Consider the following 15,257-nt stretch of genomic DNA (forward strand, 5'->3'; position numbering starts at 1 on the left):
GTAAGAAGAGGGTATGTGGGAAATGTTTATCTTCTGCTCACTTTGCCCTGAACTCGAAATTATGAGCAAACTATCGTGATGAAAGAAGGCCTGATTTTGATGCATCTTATTTATTTGCAGAATTGACCTGTTATTCTAATTATTCTCAGACTTCACTAGGTTGTGAGACTCTTTTTTAAAATTTATCTTTTTATGTGCTCTGGTGTCTGTTTTCCTGAAGGTCTGTGCGAGAGAATCAGATCCACTGGAACTTGAGTTACAGACAGCTGTGAGCTACCGTGTGGGCACTGGGAATTGAACTCACGTCCTCTGGAATTGCAGCCAATGCTCCTAACTGCTAAGCCATCTCTCCAGTCCCAGTTGTGAGACGTAGTACAAGTTTATCATCAACTTTGGAGCCAAATAATTTACTCCAGAGCCAGATAAAGTGTTTATTTGATATTTCATTACAGGAGTCAATTTTAAAGGCCATTTATCTTCCTTTAATTAATTAATTAATGATAATTAATTAACATTTTTGATTAAGATAGATAACATAATCTACTAACCCATTGATTAGCCCGGAAAAACCACAGTGCATCCTTTAAAACTGTGAGCTGGTGCTCACTCTGAACTCTCTGGGTCTGAGGATCCTACCCTTCTCTCTGGATATTTGGAATATACTTTGTAATTGTGGCTCAAAATGTGATGGTCAAGTTAGAGCACCATAGCTTAGCGATCTAAGAGCTATTAGCCAAGTGAATTTAGTTTTTCATCTTAAAAATAAAGACACATGGGCAGAGTTGGCATTTTCTTCCTGTATTCTTGTGGCTAATCACCACTTAATTCCTTAACAAGTACACATGTGGATATAATAGGTAGGAAATCTGACTGAAATGTCAAGAAACATGGGAACGAGAAACTGGAAAATTTAGCAAATGGGGAGGTGTAGTCATGTTTTAAAGACGGACTCAATGGAGCAAAGGGCACGTTGAACTGAAAGAGTAGAGGAGAGACTGATATAAGCATTCATTTCTGTTGGGGCATTTCCTGTATGTAGAAAGGGACAATGTGTACCAGTAGTGGATGGGGGGTGCTGGATATGAAAGGATCGAAGATTTTGTTTTGGAAAGATGCTTGAGACGTATGCATGCATATACATTTATGCATATACCCTCTACGTTCTATCTCTGTAACCTATTTGACAAATAGCCCGGGCTTTCAGCTGACTGTAGTGTGTCACATAACCAAGATGACTGGGATAGCAGAATCCTTCTAGTGATCAGTTTCAATTTCAAATGCTATAGGATTAGGCTTTATTCTGCGTTCTCATCTGTCTTCATATGTGTATAATTTACATATAAATTACTATTTTGACAGGGCTTTTAGGATTGTTTGATCCATTCTCAGGGTCAAAAGAAACTGGGCGAAAGCCTCTTTTTTTCCCCCATGCCAGTAGCATAGTAAATAGGTCCACGACTGGAAGAAATAATAGGGGTGCCCTTGTCAGCTGAATGGTAACACAAAATTGTGTCTGCCACGTTCAGCTGGCTAGCATCCATATTTTAGCTGAGGACAGTGGACCAGACAGGATGATGCTGTACAAATGCAACTTTACCTGAATAGTGGGGCGCCTCAAACAATTGCTTTGATTGGTCTGGGTTAGAATAATTTTTTCCTGAATTCTAGACTCGGAATTTAGGCCTGTGCTTAATTTGTTCCAGTAGGTCCTAAAATGTGTATAGATTCAGAAGGGCTCCATTCAGCCATTGCCACTCTCTGAATTGCTATGGGATGCAAAATTGACAGACACACAAATATAGAGCTAGCTTGCACCATACACTGGAATAGAAATTAGCTCTGCAATTTTGGTCATTATAGCATTGAGAAATTGCTTTGTAGATACGTCAAAAAGCAATACAGCCCTGTGAAAAATACAATTACTATGCTATTGCAACAATTATTAGAGAGAAAGAACTCCATTTATTGATGTAAGAAAAATGACAAAGTCAAGATGAGAGTGGGGCTAACGTATAACTCGACATTGAGCTCCAGCATCCAGCAAGTTACCGTTTCCTCAATATTTATTTCTTTTTTTAACTGCTCATCTCACTTTACTGACTACTGAATAGCTTCAAAAGAAGTGGGGGCAAAAGAAGTAGAAGATAAGTTGAATAAGTAGCAAGTGGGAAAATGTGTTTTTGCTCTATAGAATACGCAAAGATGCATTTAGGGTTCATATCAAAATTATCAACCTTTTCAAAATTCCTAGACCTCTTACTTAATTATACAATACATACTTAAATGCAACAAGTTATGTCAAGATGAATATGTCTTTGTTCAATTAAGTAACTCTAAGCCCCATCTGCTGGCCTACTTGTATTTAAAATAATTCATTGAGAGCAAACAAATTCTCAGGAGAGGTTAAGACAGATGGCTCCTCCAGGTTTACTTTAATGTGATATAGCAAAGAGCTAAGATTAAATCTCCCCTTGGTTGCTGGCTGTAACATTGAGAGTTATTGCCTTACTAGAACAACAGACAGAGCGGTGAATGAAAAGAAGGACTTTCTGGGAAAACTGTAATGGAAGGCTACTGAGACTAAATCCATGAAGGATCAGATTGGTCAGTTGAGGATGCTATCCAGGTAAGAGTTTCTAAATGTGTACTTGGGGGCCTGGTGTGATGGCTAATCTTGATTGTCAACTTGATCACATCTGGAAGTAGCTAAAAGGACAACCAGCCTGGCATCCTGTGAGGATTTTCTTTCTTTCTCTTTTTTTTTCTATTTTTCTTTTACTGAAAATAGATTTTTTTCATACAATATACTCTGAATAAGGATTCCCTTGCCCTAACTCCTCTGAGATCCACCCTATCACCCCTCTCATCCTAACCCACACCCTTCTGTCTCTCCTTAGAAAACAAATAGACATCCAAAGAATAGTAATATAATAAAAAATAAGATACACCAAAATAAACAAGTTGGAATAGGACAAAACTGACAAATGGGCCAAAGAAAAAGCACAAGAAATACATGTAGATGTGTAGACTCAGAGACACATGTGCATACACACAGGGACCTACAAGAACATAGAACCAGAAACTACAATACATACCCAAGGGATCTGTAAGATTAAAAAAATAAAAAATAAAAATAAAAAATAAAAATAAATGACTAAACATGAGACAAGGAACCTCTAAAGATGTCATTGAAGTCATTTTGTGCTGGGCATCTACTGCTGGGCCTGAAGACTGCTCTTAAGAATGATTTGTATCAGGTTGGGGATTTAGCTCAGTGGTAGTGCGCTTGCCTAGCAAACGCAAGGCCCTGGGTTCGGTCCCCAGCTACAAAAAAAAAAAAAAAAAAAAAAAAAAAAAAAAAAAAAAAAAAGAAAGAAAGAAGAAAAAAAGAGAATGATTTGTATCCCCAGTGAGACTCCTTTGGGAAAAATTAAGTTTTCATTTATGAGGGATTATCATTTGGAGCTAGCCCCTGAGCTCTGGGTGAGGGCCTGTGCCCACTTTTCCCAGCTCTTGACCTCACCTGGTAGAGACCTGTGCAGGCTCTGTGCTGCCAAAGTCTCTGTGAGCTCATATGTTTCTCAGTCATGCTGTGATTAGAAGGGCCGTCTCTCCTTGGTCTCCTCCATCCCCTCTGGCTCTTAAAATCTTTACACTTTTTCCACAAGGTTCACTGAGCCCTGAAGAGAGGGGTTTGATGGAGACATTCCATTTAGGATGGAGGGCTCCATTGTCTGTCTGCAGATCTCTGCATTTGTCTGCTGAGGAGCAAGCTTCTCTGATGATGGCTGGGTAAGGAGGAAGGCACTGATCTGTGAGTGTAGCAGAATCATTGGGAGTCATTTAACTGCCGAATTCCTTTAGTAGAACAATAGTGTTTGGTTTTTGCCCAGGTTACTAGCCCATCTACTCTCAGGTTTTTGTCCACCCAAGCCATGTTGGGAATGGGCTCCATCTCTTGTAGAGATGATCCCTTCTAGCCTACCACCCACCAGAGGTGGTAGAAAAGAAAGGTTATTATGATAGGGAAGTGGACCTGTTGAGAAATGGTCCTTTGAAGCGAGTCCCATCTACATTGTCAGGAAATCAGCACACTTGCTAGCAAATACTTTACAGAGACACGAGTCCAGTTCACCAGTGTCGGGATAGCAGCAGGAACAACCTAGCAGGAACAGTCAGGCCTTAGCAGAATCAGTATGAGTCAGCAGGAGGGACCAGCAGGAATGCTAGGAGACGTTCTCTCAATGAAGTGAAGTTCAGTGAAGCCTGGAGACCAACAAGTGTTGCAGAGCCAACAAGCAGCAAGCCCCTCCCACAGTCCGCTGAGTCCTTTTTATACCCTCTCCAAGCATCACGTGTTCGCCACAGGTCTTGCCTCACCCACCAGTCTTGCCTCAGCATGTGAGTCTGACCTAGCAAAACTCCATGAGAATCTGTCTCAGCTGACATCATTCTGCCAATTGACTCGAGCCCTCAAAGGTGGCAAGAAGTTTTTTTGGTGCATTTCTGTCTTAGGGGTCTTAACAAATGGAGCTCAACTACATACTGTAAGGTGGACTGATACGTGCCTGTCATTAGCCAAGAATTCTTTATCACGAGTCCTTTCACGTGCTTGCTTTGGTAGAACATCTTTTCACCTGCGTCTGCTTCAGTAAAACATTTCCTTCACGAGTCTGCCTTAGTGAAACATCCTTTCGCCTGTGTCCACTTCAGGAAAACACTCTTTCATGTGTTTGCCCCAGCGCATGCCCATCTGACACAACTGACTTCTCAAAGAACCCTTAAGTGTCCACTTCAGGTTGATTGTTAGTTTGTCAGTTTGACACAAACCAGAGAAATCCAGGAAGAGGGGACCTCAACTCAGGAATTGCTTCCGTTGGATTAGTCTTCGTGCAAATGTGTAGGGGGTTAGTGATGGATGTGGTGGGGCCCAGTCTGTTGTGTGCAATGCTGTGCCAGGGTAGGTGGGTGCTCCTGGCTTGTACAAGCAAGCAGCTGAGCAGGCTATGAAGAATGAGAAAGCAAGCAGCACTCTGTTGTTCTGCTCCAGTGTCTGTTTCTAGGATCCTGTTTGTGCTTCTGCTCAGACTTCCCTCAACAACATACTGTGAAGTGGAAAATATAAGCCAGATAAATCATTTCTTCCCCAAGTCAATTTTGTCCAGTGCTTTATCACAGCACCAGAAAGCGAACTAGGACAGTTGAGAAATAAATAGTCTGTGTTTTGTAAATTAAGGCAGAGATCTTACTCTAAGGTTTCTTTAAAATAGTTTTGCTCTTAATTTCAGACTTTTGAGTGTTTAAAAGTATGCGTCCTTATTTTAGTAGAATACATTAATGTTCAGTTATAAGCAAGTGAGAAAAAATGTTAATAGGATATTGAACAAACCCTATTGAATTAAATGATTAATACTAAACTTTCCCTTGAAGAGAAAGTTACCTTTAGATCATATCAGGCTTTGAAGTTTTCTATATCAACTCAAAATATCTGAAACTGAAACTCATGAGGTATTACCTGGGTTCTCCTGTCAATTTCTCACAAGCGAGAGTCAGGGTGAGGGAACTTCGACTGATAAAATGCTTCTGCCAGACTGACCTGTGGCCATGCTTGTTGGGCATTTTCTTGGTTAATAATTAATGTGGAAGGGTCCAGCTCACTGGGGACAGGGCCATTCCTGGTGGCCTGGATGGGTAAGAAAGCAAACCAGGCTGAGAAAGTCGTGAAAAGAAAGCCAGTAAGCAGCACGCTTCTTCCATGGAGCTTACTTCAGTTTCCATCTTCTGGTTTCTGCCCTGACTTCCATGGATAACAGACTCAAAATTGTAGGGCTAAACAAACCCTCCCTGAGTTTCTTTTGGTCATGGCATTTTTATCACAGCAATGGAAACCCTAACTCTAAGACAAGGTATTAAAAATGATTCCCTATGGAATTAGAAAATATCGTCCTGAGTGAGGTAACCCAATCACAAAACAAATGATCAAACCACCCCTCCAAACCACACATGTTAAGTGGATATTAGCCCAAAAGCTCGAATTACCCAAGATACAATTCATAGACCACATGAAGCTCAGAAGAAGGATGACCAAATGCAGATGCTTCACTCCTTCTTAGAAGAGGGAACAAAACATCCGCGGATCCCGGCCCGCAGCAGCTCTCTGCTCCCAGACCCGGTGAGAGAGAGACCCAACCGCCTGGTCAGGTGGGCACTCCTGAGGCTGCAGAGCGGAAGAGACCACCAACACTGCCCACCCCTGCCCACATCCCTGACCCAAGAGGAATCTGTATAAGGCCTCTGGGCTCCCGTGGGGGAGGGCCCAGGAGCGGCAGGACACCTGCCTGAGACACCGCAGGAACTTGAAAGAAACAGACCGGATAAACAGTTCTCTGCACCCAAATCCCGTGGGAGGGAGAGCTAAACCTTCAGAGAGGCAGACAAACCTGGGAAACCAGAAGAGACTGCTCCCTGCACACACATCTCGGACGCCAGAGGAAAAAGCCAAAGACCATCTGGAACCCTGGTGCACTGAAGCTCCCAGAAGGGGCGGCACAGGTCTTCCTGGTTGCTGCCGCTGCAGAGAGCCCCTGGGCAGCACCCCACGAGCGAACTTGAGCCTCGGGACCACAGGTAAGACCAAATTTTCTGCTGCAAGAAAGCTGCCTGGTGAACTCAAGACACAGGCCCACAGGAACAGCTAAAGACCTGTAGAGAGGAAAAACTACACGCCCGAAAGCAGAACACTCTGTCCCCATAACTGACTGAAAGGGAGGAAAACAGGTCTACAGCACTCCTGACACACAGGCTTATAGGACAGTCTAGCCACTGTCAGAAATAGCAGAACAAAGTAACACTAGAGATAATCTGATGGTGAGAGGCAAGCGCAGGAACCCAAGCAACAGAAACCAAGACTACATGCCATCATCGGAGCCCAATTCTCCCACCAAAACAAACATGGAATATCCAAACACACCAGAAAAGCAAGATCTAGTTTCAAAATCATATTTGATCATGATGCTGGAGGACTTCAAGAAAGACATGAACACACTTAGGGAAACACAGGAAAACATTAATAAACAAGTAGAAGCCTACAGAGAGGAATCGCAAAAATCCCTGAAAGAATTCCAGGAAAACACAATCAAACAGTTGAAGGAATTAAAAATGGAAATAGAAGCAATCAAGAAAGAACACATGGAAACAACCCTGGATATAGAAAACCAAAAGAAGAGACAAGTAGCTGTAGATACAAGCTTCACCAACAGAATACAAGAGATGGAAGAGAGAATCTCAGGAGCAGAAGATTCCATAGAAATCATTGACTCAACTGTCAAAGATAATGTAAAGCGGAAAAAGCTACTGGTCCAAAACATACAGGAAATCCAGGACTCAATGAGAAGATCAAACCTAAGGATAATAGGTATAGAAGAGAGTGAAGACTCCCAGCTCAAAGGACCAGTAAATATCTTCAACAAAATCATAGAAGAAAACTTCCCTAACCTAAAAAAAGAGATACCCATAGACATACAAGAAGCCTACAGAACTCCAAATAGATTGGACCAGAAAAGAAACACCTCCCGTCACATAATTGTCAAAACACCAAACGCACAAAATAAAGAAAGAATATTAAAAGCAGTAAGGGAAAAAGGTCAAGTAACATATAAAGGGAGACCTATCAGAATCACACCAGACTTCTCGCCAGAAACTATGAAGGCCAGAAGATCCTGGACTGATGTCATACAGACCCTAAGAGAACACAAATGCCAGCCCAGGTTACTGTATCCAGCAAAACTCTCAATTAACATTGATGGAGAAACCAAGATATTCCATGACAAAACCAAATTTACACAATATCTTTCTACAAATCCAGCACTACAAAGGATAATAAATGGTAAAGCCCAACATAAGGAGGCAAGCTATACCCTAGAAGAAGCAAGAAACTAATCGTCTTGACAACAAAACAAAGAGAATGAAAGCACACAAACATAACCTCACATCCAAATATGAATACAACAGGAAGCAATAATCACTATTCCTTAATATCTCTCAATATCAATGGCCTCAACTCCCCAATAAAAAGACATAGATTAACAAACTGGATACGCAACGAGGACCCTGCATTCTGCTGCCTACAGGAAACGCACCTCAGAGACAAAGACAGACACTACCTCAGAGTGAAAGGCTGGAAAACAACTTTCCAAGCAAATGGTCAGAAGAAGCAAGCTGGAGTAGCCATTCTAATATCAAATAAAATCAATTTCCAACTAAAAGTCATCAAAAAAGATAAGGAAGGACACTTCATATTCATCAAAGGAAAAATCCACCAAGATGAACTCTCAATCCTAAATATCTATGCCCCAAATACAAGGGCACCTACATACGTAAAAGAAACCTTACTAAAGCTCAAAACACACATTGCACCTCACACAATAATAGTGGGAGATTTCAACACCCCACTCTCATCAATGGACAGATCATGGAAACAGAAATTAAACAGTGATGTCGACAGACTAAGAGAAGTCATGAGCCAAATGGACTTAACGGATATTTATAGAACATTCTATCCTAAAGCAAAAGGATATACCTTCTTCTCAGCTCCTCATGGTACTTTCTCCAAAATTGACCATATAATTGGTCAAAAAACGGGCCTCAACAGGTACAGAAAGATAGAAATAATCCCATGCGTGCTATCGGACCACCACGGCCTAAAACTGGTCTTCAATAACAATAAGGGAAGAATGCCCACATATACGTGGAAATTGAACAATGCTCTACTCAATGATAACCTGGTCAAGGAAGAAATAAAGAAAGAAATTAAAAACTTTTTAGAATTTAATGAAAATGAAGATACAACATACTCAAACTTATGGGACACAATGAAAGCTGTGCTAAGAGGAAAACTCATAGCGCTGAGTGCCTGCAGAAAGAAACAGGAAAGAGCATATGTCAGCAGCTTGACAGCACACCTAAAAGCTCTAGAACAAAAAGAAGCAAATACACCCAGGAGGAGTAGAAGGCAGGAAATAATCAAACTCAGAGCTGAAATCAACCAAGTAGAAACAAAAAGGACCATAGAAAGAATCAACAGAACCAAAAGTTGGTTCTTTGAGAAAATCAACAAGATAGATAAACCCTTAGCCAGACTAACGAGAGGACACAGAGAGTGCGTCCAAATTAACAAAATCAGAAATGAAAAGGGAGACATAACTACAGATTCAGAGGAAATTCAAAAAATCATCAGATCTTACTATAAAAACCTATATTCAACAAAATTTGAAAATCTTCAGGAAATGGACAATTTCCTAGACAGATACCAGGTATCGAAGTTAAATCAGGAACAGATAAACCAGTTAAACAACCCCATAACTCCTAAGGAAATAGAAGCAGTCATTAAAGGTCTCCCAACCAAAAAGAGCCCAGGTCCAGACGGGTTTAGTGCAGAATTCTATCAAACCTTCATAGAAGACCTCATACCAATATTATCCAAACTATTCCACAAAATTGAAACAGATGGAGCCCTACCGAATTCCTTCTACGAAGCCACAATTACTCTTATACCTAAACCACACAAAGACACAACAAAGAAAGAGAACTTCAGACCAATTTCCCTTATGAATATCGACGCAAAAATACTCAATAAAATTCTGGCAAACCGAATTCAAGAGCACATCAAAACAATCATCCACCATGATCAAGTAGGCTTCATCCCAGGCATGCAGGGTTGGTTTAATATACGGAAAACCATCAACGTGATCCATTATATAAACAAACTGAAAGAACAGAACCACATGATCATTTCATTAGATGCTGAGAAAGCATTTGACAAAATTCAACACCCCTTCATGATAAAAGTCCTGGAAAGAATAGGAATTCAAGGCCCATACCTAAACATAGTAAAAGCCATATACAGCAAACCAGTTGCTAACATTAAACTAAATGGAGAGAAACTTGAAGCAATCCCACTAAAATCAGGGACTAGACAAGGCTGCCCACTCTCTCCCTACTTATTCAATATAGTTCTTGAAGTTCTAGCCAGAGCAATCAGACAACAAGAGGAGATCAAGGGGATACAGATCGGAAAAGAAGAGGTCAAAATATCACTATTTGCAGATGACATGATAGTATATTTAAGTGATCCCAAAAGTTCCACCAGAGAACTACTAAAGCTGATAAACAACTTCAGCAAAGTGGCTGGGTATAAAATTAACTCAAATAAATCAGTTGCCTTCCTCTATACGAAAGAGAAACAAGCCGAGAAAGAAATTAGGGAAACGACACCCTTCATAATAGACCCAAATAATATAAAGTACCTCGGTGTGACTTTAACCAAGCAAGTAAAAGATCTGTACAATAAGAACTTCAAGACACTGAGGAAAGAAATTGAAGAAGACCTCAGAAGATGGAAAGATCTCCCATGCTCATGGATTGGCAGGATTAATATAGTAAAAATGGCCATTTTCCAAAAGCAATCTACAGATTCAATGCAATCCCCATGAAAATACCAATCCAATTCTTCAAAGAGTTAGACAGAACAATTGGCAAATTCATCTGGAATAACAAAAAACCCAGGATAGCTAAAGCTATCCTCAACAATAAAAGGACTTCAGGGGGAATCACTACCCCTGAACTCAAGCAGTATTACAGAGCAATATTGATAAAAACTGCATGGTATTTTTACAGAGACAGACAGATAGACCAATGAAACAGAATTGAAGACCCAGAAATGAAGCCACACACCTATGGGCACTTGATTTTTGACAAAGGAGCCAAAACCATCCAATGGAAAAAAGATAGCATTTTCAGCAAATGGTGCTGGTTCAACTGGAGGGCAACATGTAGAAGAATGCAGATCGATCCATGCTTATCACCCTGTACAAAGCTTAAGTCCAAGTGGATCAAGGACCTCCACATCAAACCAGACACACTCAAACTAATAGAAGAAAAACTAGAGAAGCATCTGGAACACATGGGCACTGGAAAAAATTTCCTGAACAAAACACCAATGGCTTATGCTCTAAGATCAAGAATCGACAAATGGGATCTCATAAAACTGCAAAGCTTCTGTAAGGCAAAGGACACTGTGGTTAGGACAAAACGGCAACCAACAGATTGGGAAAAGATCTTTACCAATCCTACAACAGATAGAGGCCTTATATCCAAAATATACAAAGAACTCAAGAAGTTAGACCGCAGGGAAACAAATAACCCTATTTAAAAATGGGGTTCAGAGCTAAACAAAGAATTCACAGCTGAGGAATGCCGAATGGCTGAGAAACAACTAAAGAAATGTTCAACATCTTTAGTCATAAGGGAAATGCAAATCAAAACAACCCTGAGATTTCACCTCACACCAGTGAGAATGGCTAAGATCAAAAACTCAGGTGACAGCAGATGCTGGCGAGGATGTGGAGAAAGAGGAACACTCCTCCATTGTTGGTGGGATTGCAGACTGGTAAAACCATTCTGGAAATCAGTCTGGAGGTTCCTCAGAAAATTGGACATTGAACTGCCTGAGGATCCAGCTATACCTCTCCCGGGCATATACCCAAAAGATGCCTCAACATATAAAAGAGACACGTGCTCCACTATGTTCATCGCAGCCTTATTTATAATAGCCAGAAACTGGAAAGAACCCAGATGCCCTTCAACAGAGGAATGGATACAGAAAATGTGGTACATCTACACAATGGAATATTACTCAGCTATCAAAAACAACGAGTTTATGAAATTCGTAGGCAAATGGTTGGAACTGGAAAATATCATCCTGAGTGAGCTAACCCAATCACAGAAAGACATACATGGTATGCACTCATTGATAAGTGGCTATTAGCCCAAATGCTTGAATTACCCTAGATCCCTAGAACAAACGAAACTCAAGACGGATGATCAAAATGTGAATGCTTCACTCCTTCTTTAAATGAGGAAAAAGAATACCCTTGGCAGGGAAGGGAGAGGCAAAGATTAAAACAGAGACTGAAGGAACACCCATTCAGAGCCTGCCCCACATGTGGCCCATACATATACAGCCACCCAATTAGACAAGATGGATGAAGCAAAGAAGTGCAGACCGACAGGAGCCGGATGTAGATCTCTCCTGAGAGACACAGCCAGAATATAGCAAATACAGAGGCGAATGCCAGCAGCAAACCACTGAACTGAGAATAGGTCCCCTATTGAAGGAATCAGAGAAAGAACTGGAAGAGCTTGAAGGGGCTCGAGACCCCAAAAGTACAACAATGTCAAGCAACCAGAGCTTCCAGGGACTAAGCCACTACCTAAAGACTATACATGGACTGACCCTGGACTCTGACCCCATAGGTAGCAATGAATATCCTAGTAAGAGCACCAGTGGAAGGGGAAGCCCTGGGTCCTGCTAAGACTGAACCCCCAGTGAACTAGTCTATGGGGGGAGGGCGGTAATGGGGGGAGGGTTGGGAGGGGAACACCCATAAGGAAGGGGAGGGGAGAGGGGGATGTTTGCCCGGAAACCGGGAAAGGGAATAACACTCGAAATGTATATAAGAAATACTCAAGTTAATAAAAAAAAAAAAAGAAATACTCAAGTTAATAAAAAAAAAAAGAAGAGGGAACAAAAATATTCATAGGAGGGGATATGGTGCCAAAGTTTGGAGCAGAGACTGAAGGAATGGCCATCCAGAGGCTGCCTCACCTGGGGATCCAGCCCATATGCATACAGTCACTAAAACTAGACAATATTGCTGATGCCAAGAAGTGCATGCTGACAGGAGCCTGATATAGCTGTCTCTGGAGAGCCTCATCTAGAGCATGACAAATACAGAGGCGAATGCTATCAGCAAACCATTGAACTGAGGATGGGGTCCCCATTGGAGGAGTTAGAGAAAGGATTGAAGGAACTGAAGGGACCCGCAACCCCATATTAAGAACAACAATGTCAACCAACCAGAGCTCACAGGGACTGAACCACTACCTAAAGACTACTCATGGTCAGACCCATGGCTCCAGCTGCATATGTAGCAGAGGATGGCATTGTTGGGCACCAATGGGAGGAGAAGCCCTTGGTCCTGCCATGGCTGGACCCCCCAGAGTAGGGGAATGTCAGGGCGGGGAGGCAGCAAGGGGTGGGTGCATGGGTTGGGGAGCACCCTCATAGAAGAAGGGAATGGAGATGGGATGGGGGGCTTATGGACAGGAAAGTGGGGAAGGGAATAACATTTGAAATATAATTAAAAATTATCCAAAAAAAATTGAAAAAAATCTCTATCCTGCGTGTTTTTTCCTGCTGTGAACATCAGGCCTCTGCTTTCTGGCCACCCCCTTGCGCCATTGCTCTGCCATCTGTGATCCTCCCTCAGACCACGAAACCCAGACTGGCTGCTGCCCTGAAGCTGGAGGACAAGTCGGCCTCCCCCAGCCTGCTGAAGGGAGAAAAAAAGAACAGCAAGAAGCAATTGACCATATTGATGAAGTACGAAATGAAACAGACAGAACCTAATGAACAAGCCAGTGAGGAAATTTTGAAACTAGAACAAAAATATAACAAACTCGGTCAACCATTTTTTTTTTTTTTATTTTTTCAGAAGAGGTCAGAATTGATCCTTAAAAATCCCAAATTTTTACAACACTTGTCAACCATCCACAAGTGTCTGTACTGCTTGGGGAGATAGACTAGGAGGCTCCGCATTATTTGATGGGAGTTGAAGGGACAGAATTTGAAGACATTAAATTGGGTTACAGAATATATAGATTTTTTTTATTTTGATGGAAATCCTTGTTTTGGAAATAAAGTTCTCTTCAAAGAATTTCATCTGAATGAGAGTGGTAACCTATCTTCAAATTCCACAGGAAATCAAATGGAAATCTGAAAAGGATTTGATGAAACGACCAAGTCAAACACAGAATAAGGCTAGCAGGGGGAGGCAGCAGGAAGAGCCAGAGGCTTCTTTACCTGGTTTGCTGACCGTTCTGACACAGGCGCAGGCGAGCTAGGAGAGGCCATCAAAGATGGTATTTGGTCAAATCCCTTGCAGGACAATTTGGTTCCTGATATGGGTGGTGAAGGGTAGGGAGGAGGAGGAGGAGGATGAGGAGGAAGAGGAGGAGGAGGAAGAGGAAGAGGAAGATGAGGAAGGGTCAGAAGATATTGATGAAGGAGAAGAAGATGAAGGCGAGGACCACTAGCACAGAAGATGGTGGATTCCAACTTTCCCTCCCTTCCTTCCCTCCTTCCTTCCCTCCTTCCTTCCCTCCTTCCTTCCTTCCTTCCTTTCTTTCTTTCTTTCTTTCTTTCTTTCTTTCTTTCTTTCTTCCTTTCTTCCTTTCTTCCTTTCTTCCTTTCTTCCTTTCTTCCTTTCTTCCTTTCTTCCTTTCTTCCTTTCTTCCTTTCTTTCTTTCAAATTTTCTCCAGTCCCTAGGAGCAAGTTGCAGTCATTTTCTCCCTGACCGTCCCTTCTTGTGGTCAAACTCCCTGTTTTTTGAGTTCTCTCAACATCATGGTTCTCAATTCATTTGGGGAAAAATATCTCGAGCAAAACACAGCAGGAAAAGAATCTCCACTTCTCTGTTCTAAATTCACTTTTATCCTTTCTTGTCTCATAAACTGTGGACTCAAGACTTCCACCCTGCTCTGTGGAATAAGGGAAAAGCCCTCCAGTTCCCTTGTCTCTGCTGGAGGCTGAAGGGTGCTGGGCCGCTGAGTGGCAGTGCATAGAATTCTAGCTTTTTCCCTTCTCTGTGTATTGGGTTCAGAGATTACATTGTGTCTCCGTGTGAAAAGAAGAGGGTAGCATTTACTAACATGTATCTGTCTACTTTCTCTTGTTTAATGAAAGAAAAGAGTTAAGGGGGGTAAAGACGGTCAGCAAGGGTGGGCTTGAGGTGTCTGGGAAGTTAAGTGGGTATTTGACAACTGAGCTTCTCCCTTGGCATGTTTAATTGTGATGTTTAACCGACATCTTTGCATTTAAGGTGACACTTTTAAAATAAAATTCTCTCCTAAGGATGACTTGAGCCCTGCCACTCAGTGGGAGAATCAGCAGACCCTGTAGGGCTCTATTGGAGTAGGCATTCTCCACTGTAACTTTATCTTTAATTTTTGTTTTGTTTTGTTTAATTTTTTTTTTTTTTGTTTTCACTGGAAGGGAAAAGATTCTCATTTTAAATGTTGAAGTACAAGTGGCTTTGTTACAATAAAATCAATATGTATACAAAGAAAAAAAAGATTCTCTATAGCCTTTACAGAACGACTCTCAACTTTGAGAATAATTTTATGACCTGATCTCTTA

At 41.6% G+C, this 15,257-nt stretch overlaps 1 pseudogene; it reads left to right on the forward strand.

The window, feature by feature from the left end:
- The window catches only part of Set-ps2 (Set nuclear proto-oncogene, pseudogene 2), a 48,502-nt pseudogene extending 34,307 nt beyond the window's left edge, over window positions 1-14,195 (forward strand).
- The last annotated feature ends 1,062 nt before the right edge of the window (window positions 14,196-15,257 follow it).

The sequence above is a fragment of the Rattus norvegicus genome, chromosome 9, assembly GCF_036323735.1.
Source record: "Rattus norvegicus strain BN/NHsdMcwi chromosome 9, GRCr8, whole genome shotgun sequence".
NCBI classification, from domain to species: domain Eukaryota; kingdom Metazoa; phylum Chordata; class Mammalia; order Rodentia; family Muridae; genus Rattus; species Rattus norvegicus.